The following is a 17727-nucleotide window of genomic DNA, read 5'->3' on the forward strand; positions in this document are numbered from 1 at the left end:
AATTTCAGGTTTTTGCATACTGCACTAGACATATGGCACAGCATTAGCAGAATTTTAAAAGTGCAGTTAGGCAGAGAGTGATAGTTTATCTACTTTTTACCCATATTTACAAGGAAATGTTCACCCAGCATAAAAAGATACTAATTCAGGTTGAGTAGTACCTATAAGCCCAATTCACAAAGCAGAACTGTGACTTTGGTGCTGTCCAAAACCTGCACAAAGCTCTAATCCAGGTGCTCTAGAATAGAAGTACTTACAGTGTTGTCCTTCTCTGCTAGGATAACCACATGTCTGGGAAAATCCATGCATTGAAATATATTCTCTTGTCCAGGAAAAGCCTTGATGGAGTTGCTGAAAATACTGATGGATCTTCTTGTACATCAGGACTATCTTTAACAGGTGTTATTTTTCTCCCACATCTCCCTGGTTGTCAGATGCCAATTGATGTTTTATTTTAGCCTCTTAAAATACATTCTCAGTTGCAACTCATTTTAAAAGCTACCACTGTCATAAGGAATAGTATTTCAAAAGTACTTCATAATGGATGGAGTGCGGGGCTGTCTGCTTGTGTTAGTGAGATGTGATTTTTTTATATAGGGCTGAGGATCAATTTTAGTTTTAGTTTTAGTTAACTGCCAAAGTTCAGATAGTGAAGACTGTCTTTTCAGATATCTAAACCTCTTAAAACAGTGTAAAAAGCAACAAATGCTCCTCAGTCTCCTGCTTGTGAAAATACTGTAGGAAAAAACATCATCCTGATAACAAATTGTGTCAGGGTGAGAGCACTTTTATTACCACGTAATGATGTAAATGTGACTGTTTTATAGGGTCTGTCTTTGTGACTTCTGCTGATGACTAAGTTATTAAATAGTTTATTATGCTTTCATTTTAAATATTTTATTTTCCTTCAAAAATGAGTGCAGCCAACCAACATTAAACGTTATGCATCATTGACGAGGTAGAAATATTTGAACATTCTGCTTTGCTTCAGATAGTGGAGAGCTTGGTTTCAATCTGTATTGAACCCCAGTAGTTTTTTTAAAACTCTGTGTTTCATGCACTCTCAGAGCATCTTGTAGGTGTGAACAGAAATGGTGCAGATGAGTGTCATTACTGTCCTGATAATGGAAAAATTCTGCTGGGCCTGCCCTCCAGGAGACACCTGATTTCAGACTGCATGCAGCCATACCTGTCTTGCACCAGTATTTTTTGTATAGAGAACAGGTTTTTTTGCCTCATTGGAAAATGAGACTTTTTCATGGGTATTACCCTTACCAGAAACAATTGGTTTTTGATCTAACGTTTTTTTAGACACTCAGGAACTCTGAAAAGTAACCAATAGCTCAGTCACTCAAAAGCTTTTGAAGCAGCAAGGTGGATAACAGCAAGCAGCAACTCTCCTCTTTTGATTTGTATTTCTGAGCTTCTGTTAGAGTTGAACTGCCCAGAATTGCTGAAGCACTGTAAACAAAGCCATTTTTGCCATTCTGTGCTGTGGTCCAGACTTCCTCTAGCCCTGTACTGCTATTTTTTTAGCTTTTCAAACTCAATTAAAGTTTGAGGCCAGTAGATATCTGTGGGAATAGACAGGCCTGTCTGTGTTCTCTGGAAAACACAGAAGCTGTGACTTCAAAATCATCTGTGGACTACTGGACCATGCAGCAAGATGAGCTGGATCTGATTTGGGGTTTGGCACATGCCCATATTTCTGTCAGCTCCTTTGGCTTCCAAGGCTGCTGTGGAAGTCAAAACTGTACCTGATTTCACCAAAAATCTGCTGGTAGAACCTCAACTTGTCCATACTTCTGTAATGGATTTAGGCCAGTAGAATGAGCTTCTATTGGACAACCTGATGTGTCAGGAAATTTTTGATCTGGTGCTGTGAGCATTACAGACAGGTTTTCTGTATTACTGAGCTGTGGTCTGAGTATAGAGATGTGAGATTTAGAATTACTTGACGACTTTGCTGATAACTAGAGGGCAAGGACAAATTAGTGCAGTTTTTGTTGCAACAGGAATTTTAATGAAACAAGTTCTACTAAAAAACTGTCCAGAAAATTTCAGATTTACATTAATAAATCTGTCTTATTATTTTCATTAAATAATTTACATTGAAGTTAAAAAATGATGAAAAAATAAATACATTTCCTAGAAATAAAGGTACAATACCAAAACATGTCCCTAACATTATGCTTACCCATAGGGATTTGCCTTATCTGTTCCAAGTATATCAGCTAAATAACTTCTACCTAACTTGCTTTGGAGACTTCTCAGAGCTGCATCTCCTCTTTTCCTTTTGGTTTTAAAAATCAACCTGCTTTCTTTTTGGCAGGAAATAGAATGGTCTGGCTTTGACCAGTCAGACCTTTAAAAGACCACATTTCTTTGCTACTTGTGATTTGACACTGGGATGTCACAGATGTTAATATTACAGTGTTAAATTTTATCTTTTCCCTGTCCTTCCTGTGGTTGCTGAATTAACATCTTTATGGCATATTTGGATTGGATTATATTCCTAGCTTTAATCTTTGAGCAGGCTACCCCATACTACAGCTTTTTTAAAAGATGCTGATATGACTTTAGAAAGTGCATTATGGAAATTACACTGCATATTAGCAGTGTGCAGTAATCTCAAAGATTCTAATATATAGGTCACCACAGGCTTTTCTCATGTATATATGTGTATACAAACACAGGTAAAAATTAGATTTTCAGTGAGTATATAAAGCTACAAAACCAAAACTGAGTAATGCTTCACTTTGCTTCACTTTATACTTTGTTAAGTTTGAAGGAGTTTGACAGAGTTTCCATTGCAGGAGTCTAGTGCTCTGCTGTGTGCTCTGAGGCCTATTTTAGGAGCTACTGGGCTATTTTCTGACACAATACCTGACTTTAAATGCAGCAGCTGTCTGTCTGTTGCCTTCTGTTAGCTGTGTCTCTCATACCAATTGCTATTGCTCAGCAAAGATACAATTTTAAATAGATATTCCTTGGGTTTGACTCTTAAGTCACCTTAAAACTGATACCTGCATCAAATTGCTTCATAAACCTGTGTTCTGTAGCCAATCAATGAGAAAAATAAATGAAACTTAAATACATAGTTCCTTAAAGAGCACCTCCATGAATTTTGGTAACTTTGCTAAGGGACAAAAGAAGTTTCATCTCTCTGGATACAATTGCACAATTTCAAATACTGGAAGGTTATGATGAGGTCTCAATGCAACTTTCCCTTCTCCAGGCTAAACAGCCCAAATTTTATGGTCTTGTTCTTTTTCTCTATGGTAAAATATCAAAAAAACCCACCTCTTTGATGTTTTGGGTTGGAAAATTGCTGTCTATTAAAACATTTTAAATGCTGTAATTACTTTGCAGAATATTTTCCTCCAATATACTAATCAGTGGGGGAGTTAATCATGGCTGCTGAAGAATCACATCTGAGAAGAATCAGCCTAACTGTGAGGTGTTCACTGTGCTTGAGGAGCTGGAGACACCAGCTCAGAATTAGGAATTCATTTTGCACTAACCTTACATGTTTCAGACTATATAATTATGGGCAAAACAATCAGGAGAGTTTCTGGATTTTCTTTTACTTTCCCAGATAATTCAATTAGCCAGGAATAACCAGAGCAGGATGGATTATTTTGGAAACTGAGGTTGGTTTCATGACTGGTTTTAAAGCAGTTCTTGCTGCCCTGTGCCTGTTGGCCTTTGTCCTTTTGCAGTGAAGAGCTGCTGGGGCTGGGCTCTGCAGCTTGTGCTGGGCTGGGAGGGATGACCAGATGCTGTGCCAGTGTGCTGAGAGCAGAATGTTAAACTGAGACTAATTGTCTCATTTTTACTGCTCCTGTGTACTGATGAGAAGGAACAAGGAGCTTTAGCTATCCTTTTCCACTAGTATATATTTGTTTTTCAGTAGGTGGTTCTTCTTTCCTGACTCTTTAATTGATGGGTGCTGTGGCCAAAAAGCCAGAACTGTGCAGGATGTGCCTCACCCTCACCTCATTTCCAAGCCTGATGTGATGGAGTGAGTCAAAAGAGATTATCTAAACTTGTTATCCACGGTAAGGGTCCTTCTAGATGAATGTGTACATTTAAGATCTCTAAGAATAAAACCCAGAGGAAGATTGAATTGCATCATTAAATTACTGATAACAGGAATGCGTCAGGGAAAGCTGGTGTCTTGCCAGCTGGGGAGTTTACTGATTTGTTTCCAAAGCAGACTTTCTAGTTCTTTGAAAAACTGACAAAAATTTTACTCCTGCACAGGAAGCAATTAGGGAAGGTTGGTGCTGTCAACACATATTAGAGCTTCTCCTTGGATTCATTACTAAAAGCAGTAAGAATTTTAAGAGCAACTGTTAGCTAATGTCAGTTAGGCCAGAGAAACTTCACAGAAACTCTTGTTTGACTAAGCAAATAGACCTGAATCTTGCCCTGAGTTCTGCAAATACTACAGTCTGTTACTGATGCACTGGATACACATAAGGACTCTAAGGAATTTATTTTAATGTTCCAAGTATTGATCGAATAGTAATCTGAGTTTCTCTAATGTTGACATCAGTTTACAAAATTATCTCTGATAATGTGCTGGTTCAGAATAATAGATTTTGTGGCCTAAATCAGATCATTATGATAATCTAATCAGAGCTTCTAAGCAACAGAAGTCCATAGGGGACCTGGTGCAGCTTCTGTGCTACTTTGGCTGGCAAATTTTACTTGCAGAGTGTATTGCCTCCTACCTTATGTAAGACTGGGATGTTTCCTGAACATTTTTCTGCTCTGTGATTGTACTGGCCCCTAGCATATGACAGTGGCTCAAATAATCTGGTGAGGAAGGAGAAGTCTGGAAGGTTGTTTTCCTTTTATTTTCTTTGTAAAAGCTTGTTCCTGTTTGTTCATTATGCCTGAGAGTTATTTTGACCTCCTACAGGAAGCCAAGTCAGTAATCCTAGAGAAGCCTAGGACAGATAAACAATACAGATAAAGGTCTTGAAATCTTATCAAAGTGCTTATTGGATAAACCAAGGGCTTGAGGTTTGGACTGAGGTTCCTTGTTTAAGAAACTTCGATAACCAATTTGGAAATAGTAGAAATAACAGTCTTGATAGAGAGGGGAAACAAAAACCACATGGGAAACCGTGGATTTTGTAATTGGGGCACTTTAGAAGAAAACATTGGGCTCTCTTAAAAACTCTTGGTAAAAGAGAGTATATGTAATCCATATGTGTGATAATCCATAGTTCCCTTGCAGAAGCAGTTTGTACTTCAGATAATCTGTCTAGGGTAACTGTGTCTTTTCTGTGGCTCTCAAAGGAAAATTGCCCAGAACTGAGTGCAATTAGGCCTGCCTGGGGAGCACAGGAGGTTCATAGACTCATGGAATGGTTTGGGTTGGCAGGAACCTGTAAAGATCACGTAGCCCGAACCCCATTCCATAGGCAGGGCCATCTTTCACAGGATCAGGTTGCTTGAAGACCCATCCAACCATCCAGCTTTAGGCATGGGACATCCACAGCTTCTCTGGGCAATTTGTTTCAATGTCTCAACACTCTCACTGTAAAAAATTTCTTCTCAATGTCCAATCCAAACCTACCCTCTCTGAGTTTGAAACCACTGCCCCTTGTTTTGTCACTACAGACTTTGGTGAAAACTTTCCCTTCTTAAGCCCCCTCTCTTTAAGTATTGAAAGGCTTCAGGAAAGTCTTCCTGGAGCTTTTTCTTCTCCAGGGTGAATAACTCTTTCAGCCTTTCTTTATAGGAGAGGTGTTTCAGCACTCTGACCTCTCCTCTGGACCTGCTTTAGCAGCTCTGACCCCAGACTTTAACTGCTCTGACTCCACAGTGCTCCAGATGGGGTCTCACCAGAGCAGAATAGGGGGGAGAATCCCCTCACTCCACACCTGACTCTGCTTCTTGTCAGCCAGCCCAGGATATGGTTCTGAGCTGTGAGCACACATTTTTGGGTCATGTCCAACTTTTCATGTCACTCTCAATCCACTCACAATCTATGTGCAGGACCTTGCACTTGCTCTCGTCAAACTTCATGAGGTGTGCACAGGCCCACTCCTCAATCCTGTCAAAATCCTTCTGGATGGAATCAGAGTTACTAAAGGTTATGTCAGAGCAAGATCCAGATAAAAAGCTATAGGAATCATGACCTTTCATCTTAAAGTAGAAGGAAACTCCAGGTCTGCTCTTTGGAAAATGTTGAGCACACCCTGATTGCTGCACTCAGGACACAATTTCATTAGTGCTGAGATGATGAATGCCCACCAAAGGAAAGCATGAAGTGATATTGAGGGGAACTCGAGTTCCCAGATGTAGCCAGTGGGCAGTTTTGTTTTGTCAGTTGATTTCTCTGTGGTTTTGCTCTTGTAGTTTCAATTCTGTGCAGTTTTCCCTGATTTCCCATGCAGTGCAAGGGTTATAAATTTCTGATTGATGCCACCAGACCTGTTTTTAATATTATTTCCTGAATAGCTTCTTGCAACTCTTAACTTTGAAATAGTTTCAGAGATGTAGTTTTGCTATATGCACAGGTTCCCTTAAACTGCTTAAGGCAATGCACCGTTCCTGCATTCCCAAACAGCTTCACTCAGCTCCCATTTGTCAACAGCACTTCTCTTCCTCCAGGCTATTTTGGGTAGGAAATGTCATTCAAAACCAGGACATTCTAACTATGTGATTATGTGAATAGTTTTAGTCACCCATCACAGCACCTCCCTATTGATTACTTGTTCCTCCAAGGTGATTAACAAACTAATTTATTCTGCTAATTGCCAAAGGACTTGACCCTTGACCTGGAGAATTGCCATAGATTTGAGACAGGACAATGCTCAGGATTTCTTCTGTGAGTGGCTTGTTAGAGATGCTCTGAGCTGCTGGCAGCCTGCACAATCAAGGGAACAGTTCTCTCCTGAAATGTCTTCCCAGCAATGGTGCTCTGTGCGAGGAGCAGCGGGAGCTCCTTCACAGGGAGCACAGGTGGAGCATTTCCTTGGAGTGCTTGTCTGATTGATGATCCACACCATGTTCAAGGCATCCTCAGTTAACCCCAGCTCTGGATTCAACATCGGTTCCCAAGTTCTGGGTTTATGGGCTTACCTCCATCTTAAGCACTGTCTTCTGCTTATATTATATACAGAAATCAGAAACTGTCCTTTACAAAAGTCACCATAATTGCCGGAGCTCACCCTAGGTTGGGGGTGGCTCCATGTGGTGGAAAAATATCTCCTTTAACTCGTGCTTTTAAAGAAAGGTTTAGTAGTTTTTTGTTGTCTGGTTTTAAGGTAGTTTATTGTAAGTTATTTAAAAGATTTTTTTTTTTTTTGAGCTGCTGTGATTTGCTTAGCAGCTCAGGTAAAGGCATTTTTAGATATACTTTCAGACATTTTTTGTGGTTTTTTTTTTTTTCTTTCTTCCCCCGCCTAGGGCTGGTGCTGTCTTTTATATGGTACATTATGTGTTGAATGTTTATAGCTTTTTTTTAATTGCTTATTACTTATATTAAATGGTGCCTTTTTACTCTAAACTAATTTGTGAGTGCTAACATTACTAAGAACATGGAGGTAAGGAAGAAGAAAGAGGGATGACAGGACAGCCTCAAATTTCTTTATCTTAAAACTTCTGACCCTTATGTATAAAATTTAAAACCCCCTGTATAGAACTTAAAACTCTCTTGTATAGCACTTAAAAATTCTTTCCTTTAGTTTGTGACTTCTTTTACTATAATACCTAAACTTTTGTGACTTCTTGTTTTTCTTGCAAGATTGGTAAATCATTCTATGGTTCAAATCTAAAATCACAGCTGTTTCCAGCTGCCTGCCAGGGTCTCAAATGCTTCTGACTTGGACTTGGAACATCCAAAAATGTCTGAGGGACATTTTGAGTTCCGACACATAATGACCTCTCTTATGATAAAGGTGTTAGCAGTGTGGTTAGGTAGGCAGAATTTCTTTACTGTGAAAGTAATGAAACTCTTCTCCACCTGAAAAACTCTTCTACCATACGTATTTTTATTTGCAAAGGAAGATAATTTTGGTGATTATCAGCTCTCTGGATTTTCTCAAGTTCAGCTTTCATGGAAGAATTTAGCTAACAAAAACAGTTCATGACATAATTTTATGTTTCCTAGCTCCCTAAAACCCTTCAGCTTGCCAGTTATCTTCCTGGGTAAAACAGAGTTTGGAAGGGGACTTAAACTAGATTATACTTGAACAAAAATAGGACACTTCAGGCTTTTGATTCTTTAGAAGACAGCTGTGTTTTGAGAATAACAAACTAAAAGTTACCTACTGTGATTTTCCTAGAGCCTTTAGAGGTTAAGTATCTTCTTGGATATTTAGGACTTCTTGGATATAAGGACTACTTACTCTTGTAGGAGTACTTTTGAATATCCTTTATCCATGAAGGATAGTCTCTCAAACTACCTTTGCTAGTCTCTCAAACTACCAGTCCAGTGTTCTTGATACTGAATAGGTATACCCCTGTTTTGGGTATACTTCAGGGAGTACTCCAAGATAAAAAAGAGGCAAGTTCTCATTCATTAGCTTGTTATTCAGATCTTACAGTTCTTAAGATCCCAGTTTAACATTGTGATGCTGGAGAAAATTTATGTCTGAAAAAATGAAATTTGTGTTTCGAAGATGCCCAATGCTTCTGATGTATTCAGGAGCAATGATGTGGCACTGCAGGAGATCAGCATAGCTTTGATATTGAATGTAATTTTAAGAGACTTAGTAAAATGGACTTTCAGAGTATTTCCTGTTAAGTTTATCTTCCAGGTCGTTATGGCTATTGTTGTGGTAATAATGTGTTTCCTCAACTCTGGCCGATGTGTAAAATGTTGAACATTATTAGGGCTTTTGTCTACAGGTGGACTGAGATCTAAAAAGAGCACCAGATTCACAATATTCCTTACTTCATACTGCTGCATTCATGACCTCAGAAGTGCAGCTTATGTGAAGTCACAGCAAGTGAGTGGAAAACCCAGCCTATTGAGGAAGTTTGTCTTATTCGGTGAGAATTTTATTACAATGAGATGAATCTGCTCAGTCACTTCTTGTATTGTTTTTAAACAGACTGCTGCATTCAGCAGCTTGCTGGAGAGCTTTTCATGTTACTTGTAGTTAAAACCTGCTGGACTGAGTTACAGATCAATCTATCTCGCCCCAGCTGCAGGGTTCTGCAGGGCTTCATCTGTCTTCCCAGGCTTATGGAAGCAAACACTGTCTTACACAAATACATCCCTGCCACTGCCATCAAAGAGACAATTTATAGGCATAAAGGAAACCTGGAGGAGAGTAGTAAATGGCAAAAAATACCCAGGAGTTTGAAATTGTGTAATGCTAAAACCATTTTACTCATTTAGGGCTGAGTCTACCCTCATTTATGTAATGAGTGTGAAAACAGGAGGAATAATGCTGTTGAAGTCAGTAAAAGTGCTGCCTATTAAAGTGAAAATAGAATCAGATTATAATGAAGTGAGAAACATGGAATATAATGAAAATCATCTTTAAAATACCTGGCACAGGATGGTTTGAAGGCTCTGAAACTTTTTTTGTGGCATTTTATCATTTCAAGTGTGCATAGTTCCCACAGAATATAAAGATTTTTTTTTTCTGTATGCTTATACACTTCAATCTCCTGTCAGGATCTGAAAGCCAGGCTGTGGACATTCTGCCTTGCTCATCCACAGGATAAACAAAACAAGAAAGAAACAAAGCTCACCAACAAGAAAGAAGGAAATACAGAGCTAAAGGGAAATATAAGGTTTTACTTAGTTCATTGCTCAGCTGCAATCCAGGATCATTCTGCCTTAATCATTCTTGGGATGTGCCTGTTTAATGTTTTAAAAATTCTGATGGGGTAGGTTTCTCACTCTTTCTGGGTGATGCTACAGCATCCTTAGAAATCTTTTCCCTCTCTTATCTTCTTGTATTTTCTGTTCTGTCCACTACAGACACAGCAATTTTTGCTTCTTCCTTTATTATCAGCTGTTAAAAGCTGTTGGGGTTTTACCTTACCCCCTCAGTTATTTTTTTCTTTTGCATGTTTCTCCTTGTTCTTCTCCATAGTCTCTCCAAACTGATCAGCATTTTGTGTCTCAAAATAGGCACAGAACCCTAAATGCTAAATTTAGTAAAAATCTTACTGGAAGTGCATTTAAAGCTCTTCTGTCTTTCACTGACTCCATAATAATATTTGCACTTCCCATAAGTGTTGTGTTATTGTCTCATATCAAGTTGAAGAACTGTTTTAGTGGAAAGTTCTTTTTCTCAGAACTTGCATCTATCTGTAAATTCCCCAATCCTTATTTTTGTACCTCATTATTGTTGAAATGCAGTTTCTTGTCCTTATTGTATTATTTTTTTATATTTCTCCAGTTTAAAATCTGTCCAAATTTTGATACCCTGATGTTGAATAATATGTTGGTCAGCTTTGTCCAAAATCAGACCCACCTGCTCACTGTAATGATCTGGATGCATTTAAAGGTAGTACACCCACATTGGTTGACTTGGCAGCAGTGCCCTTGACATGCCAAGAGTAGATGGTGATGGCATAATGTAGGTCTGCCTCATCTGGGATCTTATGATCCCTTTCCAAGCCAAACCTTGGTGGTCCATTAATGTAAACTGCAGAGTTAAGGCAAGCAATCTGCTCAGCTCCTGATACACAGGAATTCATCACTTTACAGAATTATAACCAGTTGTATTTTATAAACAAAGAGATACTACAGCCTTTTCCAAACATCTATTAATATCCAGGAGATACAAGTGCTAGTGATAAAAATCACTGCAGCATTACCAGTTCCTTCACAGGGAGAATGTTGCTGTCATTCTCTGGCTGAAGGCAAAGCAGAAAGAAATTTATTTTTTCTGTAATGCTTTTACCCTCCAAAGAAATCAAGGTGAAATTAAACCCATCATAGCTGTGCTGAAAAGTAAAATTTACACGAGGAGAATATGAATGCAGTTTGTGGGCAGACTCTGTTTTCCGCCCTTAGGAAATACAATGAAAATACAAACCAGCTGGCTGAAATTGGTTTGTGAGTGTTTTTGTAAGGCTGTAGGCAGGCCTGAGGAGTCTCATGCATGAAGTATAAGATCACACATTTGGCTTCCACCTCACACTCACGAGTCCCTTGGTTTGAGCATCTCACATTTGAAACCCACGTGGCTTCTCCCCTGTGCTGTGAGCCCACAGGATTGTGCTCTCCAGCTGCAGCCTGTCTGCATGGCTCTTCTCTTTCACTGGCCTCTGATGCATGGAGATGTATCCACATCTGACAGAAGAGAGATTCCACATCTGAGTATCCCTATAGATTTCATCTTGGCTTCTCCTTACACTTGATTCTGAGTGTAGCAGACACTGCCAAACTGTTTTTGCAGTGGTCTGCCAGTGGGATTTTAAGTACTCTGATGCTTGTCTACAGATGGTGCAGTTTTGGAATTGTTATGCAGACACCGTTCTTCTTTTTTATTTTTTTTTCATAGTAGCTTAATCCTCTGTGAAAGAGGATTTAACTAGAAAACAGTTCTCTTCCTGTGAAAGGAGTTGATTGTGGTATTACCCTGTCCTCTCCATCACCTTTGTGGCTGGGGCTGGCTCTGTTCGGTTTTCCTTTTGTATTCACTGATGAGTGACTTCACACACAAGTAAAGTCAGACTATTCTTTAGGGATTTTTGCAGTTTTCACCACCCTCAAGTTAATTGCCCTGCACATCCCTGTGTCATAAAAGAGTTAATGGCTGAAAATCAAAGGCATTTGTGCTCACAAGTCAGATTGAGGCCAGGTATCCTTGAGGTTTTGCAGACATTTTAAAATGTATATTTGTTCTTATTCTTATGTGTTTTCAGTGCCTTTATTTATGGCATTTACATATATACTACAGAAGTGATTACACATGCAATTAAGAAACCATACTTGGTTTATTTTGATTTTGGCATTGAAAATTATTTGGACTTGAATATTATTTAATACACATAGAAATGTTTCACAGAGAGTACTGGATAGATTCAATTTGGATTAGACCCCAAGCATATCCATTGTTTAGTAGCTGTGGTGTGATGTAAGGCTGAAAATCTCCCCTTACTGAGGTAAATTTTCCCCAAGAAGGTGTCAGAACATTAACCAATAACCACAATAGCAGTGGTTATTGAGGGCCACTCAGTCTCAGCTCTGCCTTGTCCTTCTCTGGCCACGCTGCCTCAGTAGACACATGGAACAGCTTTTAATATATATATATATATATTTTTTTTATGGTACTTTTATGTGAGATCAGTGTTCCAGCCCACTTAGGAGACTGATGGACACAGGGCAGGACTGATCCAGGACTCCTGATGGAATGTAAACATGTGAGAGATGGACATATTGCATCTTAGCTGGTCATCCCAGTTTCCTGCTGAAATCTGTGAAGATCCAATGAGTGCCCTTAGCAAGGCTTGCACAGAACTCATCACTGTGAAATAGGTGCTGAAATAGATCAAATGACTCCTGACCTACAGTGGTTATTACTTATAAAGGAAGCTTATGTAATGAGCTTAGCTATGAATATTTAAATTGCAGGAGGTTAAAGGTGTGAAATAAAGCTCAGCTGGTACAGTGAGGGTACAGCATGGCCCAGAGCTCCTATGATTAAGAAGCAATGAGTTAAATGTGGACTCCATACTTTGTTTCTAAAGAAAGTCAGACATAGCATTGGTTTGAGATCCTGTCACTGCTGGGTTTTAGCTGTATGACCTTGCAGACATAATTGAGGATGCAGGTTGAAAATAGGCAATGCATTGGAGATAATAGTGATGTTCATCTATATATCACAAAGGAGAACTTCCACTGTGCAGGAGTAAATCCATAGAAGTGAATGCATGTCCAGGTAGCACACTTCACACTGGCCTACCTGTCCCATTGCCACAGCAAAGGACAATCTAGAAGGGGAAAATTTATGTTGGTGTGTTGAAATGCAGGATTTTTTCTTGCCTGCTGAATGGTTTACTGCATGCTGTTAGTGAAGTTATATGAAGAAGGAAGACTGACCGTGTTGCTATCTGGAAACTCTGGGGCTGGTGCTCAGTATTGATTTAGCCATTGTCCACAGGAACAACTAAGAATTATGCCTGCTGAGCTTGTTATGCTTTCATCGTAAAGCCTTTATTGAGAAGCCCTGGCCAGTAATACTAATGGATGGAGCACCAGCCAGCTCACTGCTCTTATAGGTCAAATGAAGTCTCAGAACTCAGTAGTTGCTTGGTGGTTCCTTTCTTAGTGATTCTACTCACAGTTTTCCTGCAGCAAGTTGTAAAATCTAAGTGGTGTGAAAAGTCTGGTTTTTCAAACATCGTGGTTTCGAAGACTCTGCACACGTGAGGGATCTGGACTGACAGCCACCAGAGGCATTAGGAGCTCTCACATACAACTTTTCCTCCTAATCCTCTGAAGAAATTTCTATTCCAGCCCTGGGTACAGCTGAAGTAGGGACTCAAGAAGAGCTTCTTGTAGTATAATAATAATAATAATAATAATAATAATAATAATAATAATTGTGTTATTAGCTATTCTATGGTAAATAATGTTTTTAATCAAAGTTTTTGGAATGTGGGAAAGCTACTTGTGAGTAGTAGTAAACTGCAAAACAAGTGGACCAGATAATTGCATAACTGTGTCACTTGGCATTATTAACAAGTTTTTTTAAGAGCTTAAATTTTCCTGTGAATCTAATGAAAGTTCCTGGTCAGCAGACACTACATTAATATAGTTGCCTTTGATTCCTTTGGAATCAGATATCAGCAAAGCTGGATACCTAATTCCTCTTGTGAACTTCATTGATTTATTTGCACACAGCAGCTTTCTTGCTTTCAATGTTGTGTTCTCTGCTTTGTCAGAAGTAAGGAAGAACCATTGATACAGGATGCCCAGAAAGAAGGGCTGCTTTTAGTTGAAAATATGTCCACACGAAGGGAGTGGGTTGATGCAGAGGCATGGAGATGGCATTTCTGGTGATGACAGGGTCCATGGACTTGTGGTTAGTTCCTAAGAAAGGTATTGGATCTTAACAGTTGTTGGCCCTGAGGGAATTTAGTAGGCTTTAAATATAAGTGAAAAATTGAGATAGGAACACCTTAAAAATTAGAGATTTTTAGTGCACTCTTTTCTGTTTTAATCTTTTAAAGAGATTTTCCTATTCCACATAATTTTACTGCTTATATTACAGAAGGAATCTGCCTGTTGCAGAGAAGCTTGGAATATGGGTTTATATAATTAATTTTTTAAGCACATATGTAGTTTAATCTATTGTCAGAAGCATCTCCCATAAGAGTGTAATGTCAACATTTCAGTGTGTTTGTTTAAATGGCCCCTGGTGAATCAAGGTCCTTTGTGACTCTGGTGAACACTCCGTGTTAATAAGCACATGGGAGCTTGTGTGTGCTGTCTGGTACATTCATAAATAGCTCTGGAATTATAGCATTGGCATCCACCTCTTAATAAAATAGCCACAAGCTTTTCCTTCACTACAGACAGCCTGAATGCAGGCTCTGCTCTACTCCATGGATTTCTTCACTTTTCCCTTATTTCAAGTGGAGGTGTTTCCCAAGAACAACCATCTGTTGTTGATAACATCATTTTTTGGTGGTGTGAACTGAGACCTCTAGAATCAGTACAAACAGAAATCAGTTTAAAAAGATACAAAATAAGAATACTGAGGGAAAAAAGAAGTGCTTGGTTTTATTTTATGAAAACCTCACATATTAGACATGTCCAGGATTTAAATTGTTGGGGATTTTATTTTCTCAAGATCAACTTATTAAAATGTAATTAAGCATCATATGTGAAGAATCATTGTGACTGAGAGCCCTCTAAGAGGCTAGTAAAGGGCAGTCTATCATGATACTTGTAATCATAAATTTAATATAAATGTGTATCTAGGTACAGAGAGGTCTGAAACAGAAAGGTAAAAAAACCCCTACATTAATGGCCTTACGTTAAGTCTAACAAATTAAATTTCTCAAATGAAATTATTCTCTGACCTTCTGTCACCCTTGGACCGTGATCAAGTGTTTTAGTGGACAGCTTAATGCCAAGAGTTCTTCTGCCTTCTCTGAGAGTTTCATCCTGCCTGTGTTTGAGACATGCCACAGAAGCCTAACAAAGGCATTTGTCTATTCTTGGAAGTCGATGATGAACCTTGTAGTCATTCCCATACTTCTTTCAGCAGAGAAGATCATGCACACAAAGAGAAATAAATCTCCTTTATGTTTTCATAGTCTTATGGCTTCATACTTCAGGAGATGAGGTGACCTACTTAGGGGAAAAAAAAAAAAAGATGGCAAAAGAGAAATAAAGGACAAAGGAGCAATAACCTAGTGTAGATTCATGAAGATTTATAGCAGAATAAACTGATCATTTTTGTTTCTGGAGATGTGATTCAACCTGCTTTCTGCTTGGAGCACCCCACAGCTTGGCTCACAGAGATCTTGTGGAAAGTGATCGTATTAAAGATGTCAAACTTGTGATTAGCAGGCAGCATGACAGACTGGACAGGGGAGAGGCTTTGGAGCCTGGAAAGAGACAGTTTTTCTCCTAGCTCTGGGACTGGTTTTGATGTGTTTGTATTAATTCTCTCTGTTTCTTTTCTCACCCCCCACCTCTCTTGCTTCTGAAGACTGTAATCTCTTCAGAGCTGGAATTGCCTTCCACTGTGTATTTATATATTGCCTGGCACACTGAGACTCAGATCCCACTTTTGGTTCCTGTATGCTGCTGGAATATAAATAATAAAACTCATTTTTCTTTCAGTAATTCTATCTCTGCATCTTTTGATACTTCTTTAGTTGTGCTCAGTTATTAACAAGATCACTGAGACATTTCAGGGAGTGCACGCAGCCCTTGCCCACAGTTATCCTACAGATGTCAGAACAGAGCCCCAGTGGCTGCAGCTGAGATTGGGATGGAGCTTTACCAGAAATAAAGTAGAAATGATCCCAGATGGCCTTTCAGTAGCAACAGGTGCTGTAGTGGTGAAGATTTTTCTATAAATATGTTGCAGTTTTGTGACACTGAACTGATAGGTGAAGCAGGCTTTTTAGTCAAATGCAGCATCTTTCTCTTGCTGAAACGGTACTCACCTCATCTCAATATTCACAAATTCAACACATCTCAATATTCACAAATATCCCAGAGGATGTGCCATATTTCTATCACAGAAGATCTGAATCTTTGCAATTTTGCCACTCTTTGCTTTTGTGCCAGCTGTTTCAGTATAAACAATGTGGCTGCTTTTCTTCCAAGAAGTCCTTAAGAATGAGCTTCTACTCGTGGAGGGGCTGCTCATCGACTGTCTCACATCCAGGGATATCCCAGTTTGACAAAGGAAACGCCCTGGCTTCACTGAGGGAATATTTGGGGGGATCCACTAGATCCACAGAGTTTTTAGTCTTCAAAGTTGACAACTTGGGAGATTCATTTTCAGCATTCAGTTCAGATGTCTTAGAAAGGAAGTTGAGTCTCTGCAGGCAGTGGAGAGGAGGATACCCTCCCACAGAGGGATATCAGGGCTTATAAGTTTTAACTGTGCTTAATTTCATTGTCTGAAGACCCCAGCTCAGATGGTAATACTTTTCTAATGGTCCCTCTTGTTTGCTTATTTTCCAAAGAAGCTTCCAAAGAAGTTGAGGCACCCAGAGTGATGTTTGATGTGTTTCTATCTGATTTTGCCTCTCTCAGTACTTTATATAACCAGCTCTGGAAAAATGCTACAATTTTCTTTAAAATAGCTAGTATGGTAAGAAATGACACAATTCATAGGTCTTTAAAGGGAGAATGCTATGCAATTTTTTGCCTTTTCAAGCACTTGAGGCCTTCTAAAAGAAGAGCTGTTATAAAATGCACACCTGCAGGACAAATTCCAGCTGGAGCTGATACCTCATTAGGCACTAGAGGATTTAACCATTACCTTTGCCTAGCTGGAAAAGTTTGCTTCACTACTCCTGCTCCACAAAAATATGTGTTGGGGTGATTTTTTTATTGTCCTTCTTTTATGGTCTGGTTTTAGGCCAGTTTTGGGGCTTTATTTTTGTGACTGGCAAATCCCAGTACTGCCATCTGCAAGCAGCAGCACAAAATGCCATCTGCTGTGAATGACTCTCATTGCTCTGTACCCATTAGAACCCTACCAAAGATGTTTGTTAAGATGCAGTGGGAGGCTTCAGGAGACAGAAATGCAACTGGAGCAATGGTTTGTGCCAAACGTGATCCCACTGACACCAGAAGGATTATCTTAAGTTTAAATTAGCATATAACCTGACCTCAGCTGTTTAACATTAAGCAGTGGGGACAAATTTATTTCCATTAATCATGGCCATGTTGGATGTAAAATGCCTGCATTAAGTCGTTGTGATGATTTAAGAAAGCAAAGATTGCTTCTCTGATGTGAGATGGAAAGAAATAGGAAGGAAATCTGCAGTAGGGAAATTGCAAAAGTGAGTGGTATCAAAAATTGCTTTCATGCAAGGCTTTTTGTGCTGCATTAGATTTTTGCATTGCTTTTCCAAATGGAAAAGTGTTATTCCAGCTTGAAAAGAATAGTGGCCACTTGTATTAAGTTTCTGGCTTGCACTGTAGAGCCTTTTGGCAATTATATGAATAGAGCACTGAATTTAAGGGTTCCTTTGCCCTTTTGACATATATAGAAGGTTATTGCATTTCCTGTGCATATTTGCTGTTCAAACAGT

General features: G+C 39.1%; 1 protein-coding gene and 1 long non-coding RNA gene across 3 annotated transcripts in view; both read left to right on the forward strand.

Moving 5' to 3' along the window:
• Window positions 1-17727, forward strand: part of DPP6 (dipeptidyl peptidase like 6) — a 548806-nt gene that overhangs the window by 105872 nt on the left and 425207 nt on the right. The window lies entirely within an intron of this gene.
• The window catches only part of LOC146768104 (uncharacterized), a 75653-nt gene that overhangs the window by 45314 nt on the left and 12612 nt on the right, over window positions 1-17727 (forward strand). The gene's annotated exons all lie outside the window — the stretch shown is intronic.

Source organism: Lonchura striata, chromosome 2 (genome assembly GCF_050655825.1).
Source record: "Lonchura striata isolate lonStrDom1 chromosome 2, ASM5065582v1, whole genome shotgun sequence".
Taxonomy (NCBI): domain Eukaryota; kingdom Metazoa; phylum Chordata; class Aves; order Passeriformes; family Estrildidae; genus Lonchura; species Lonchura striata.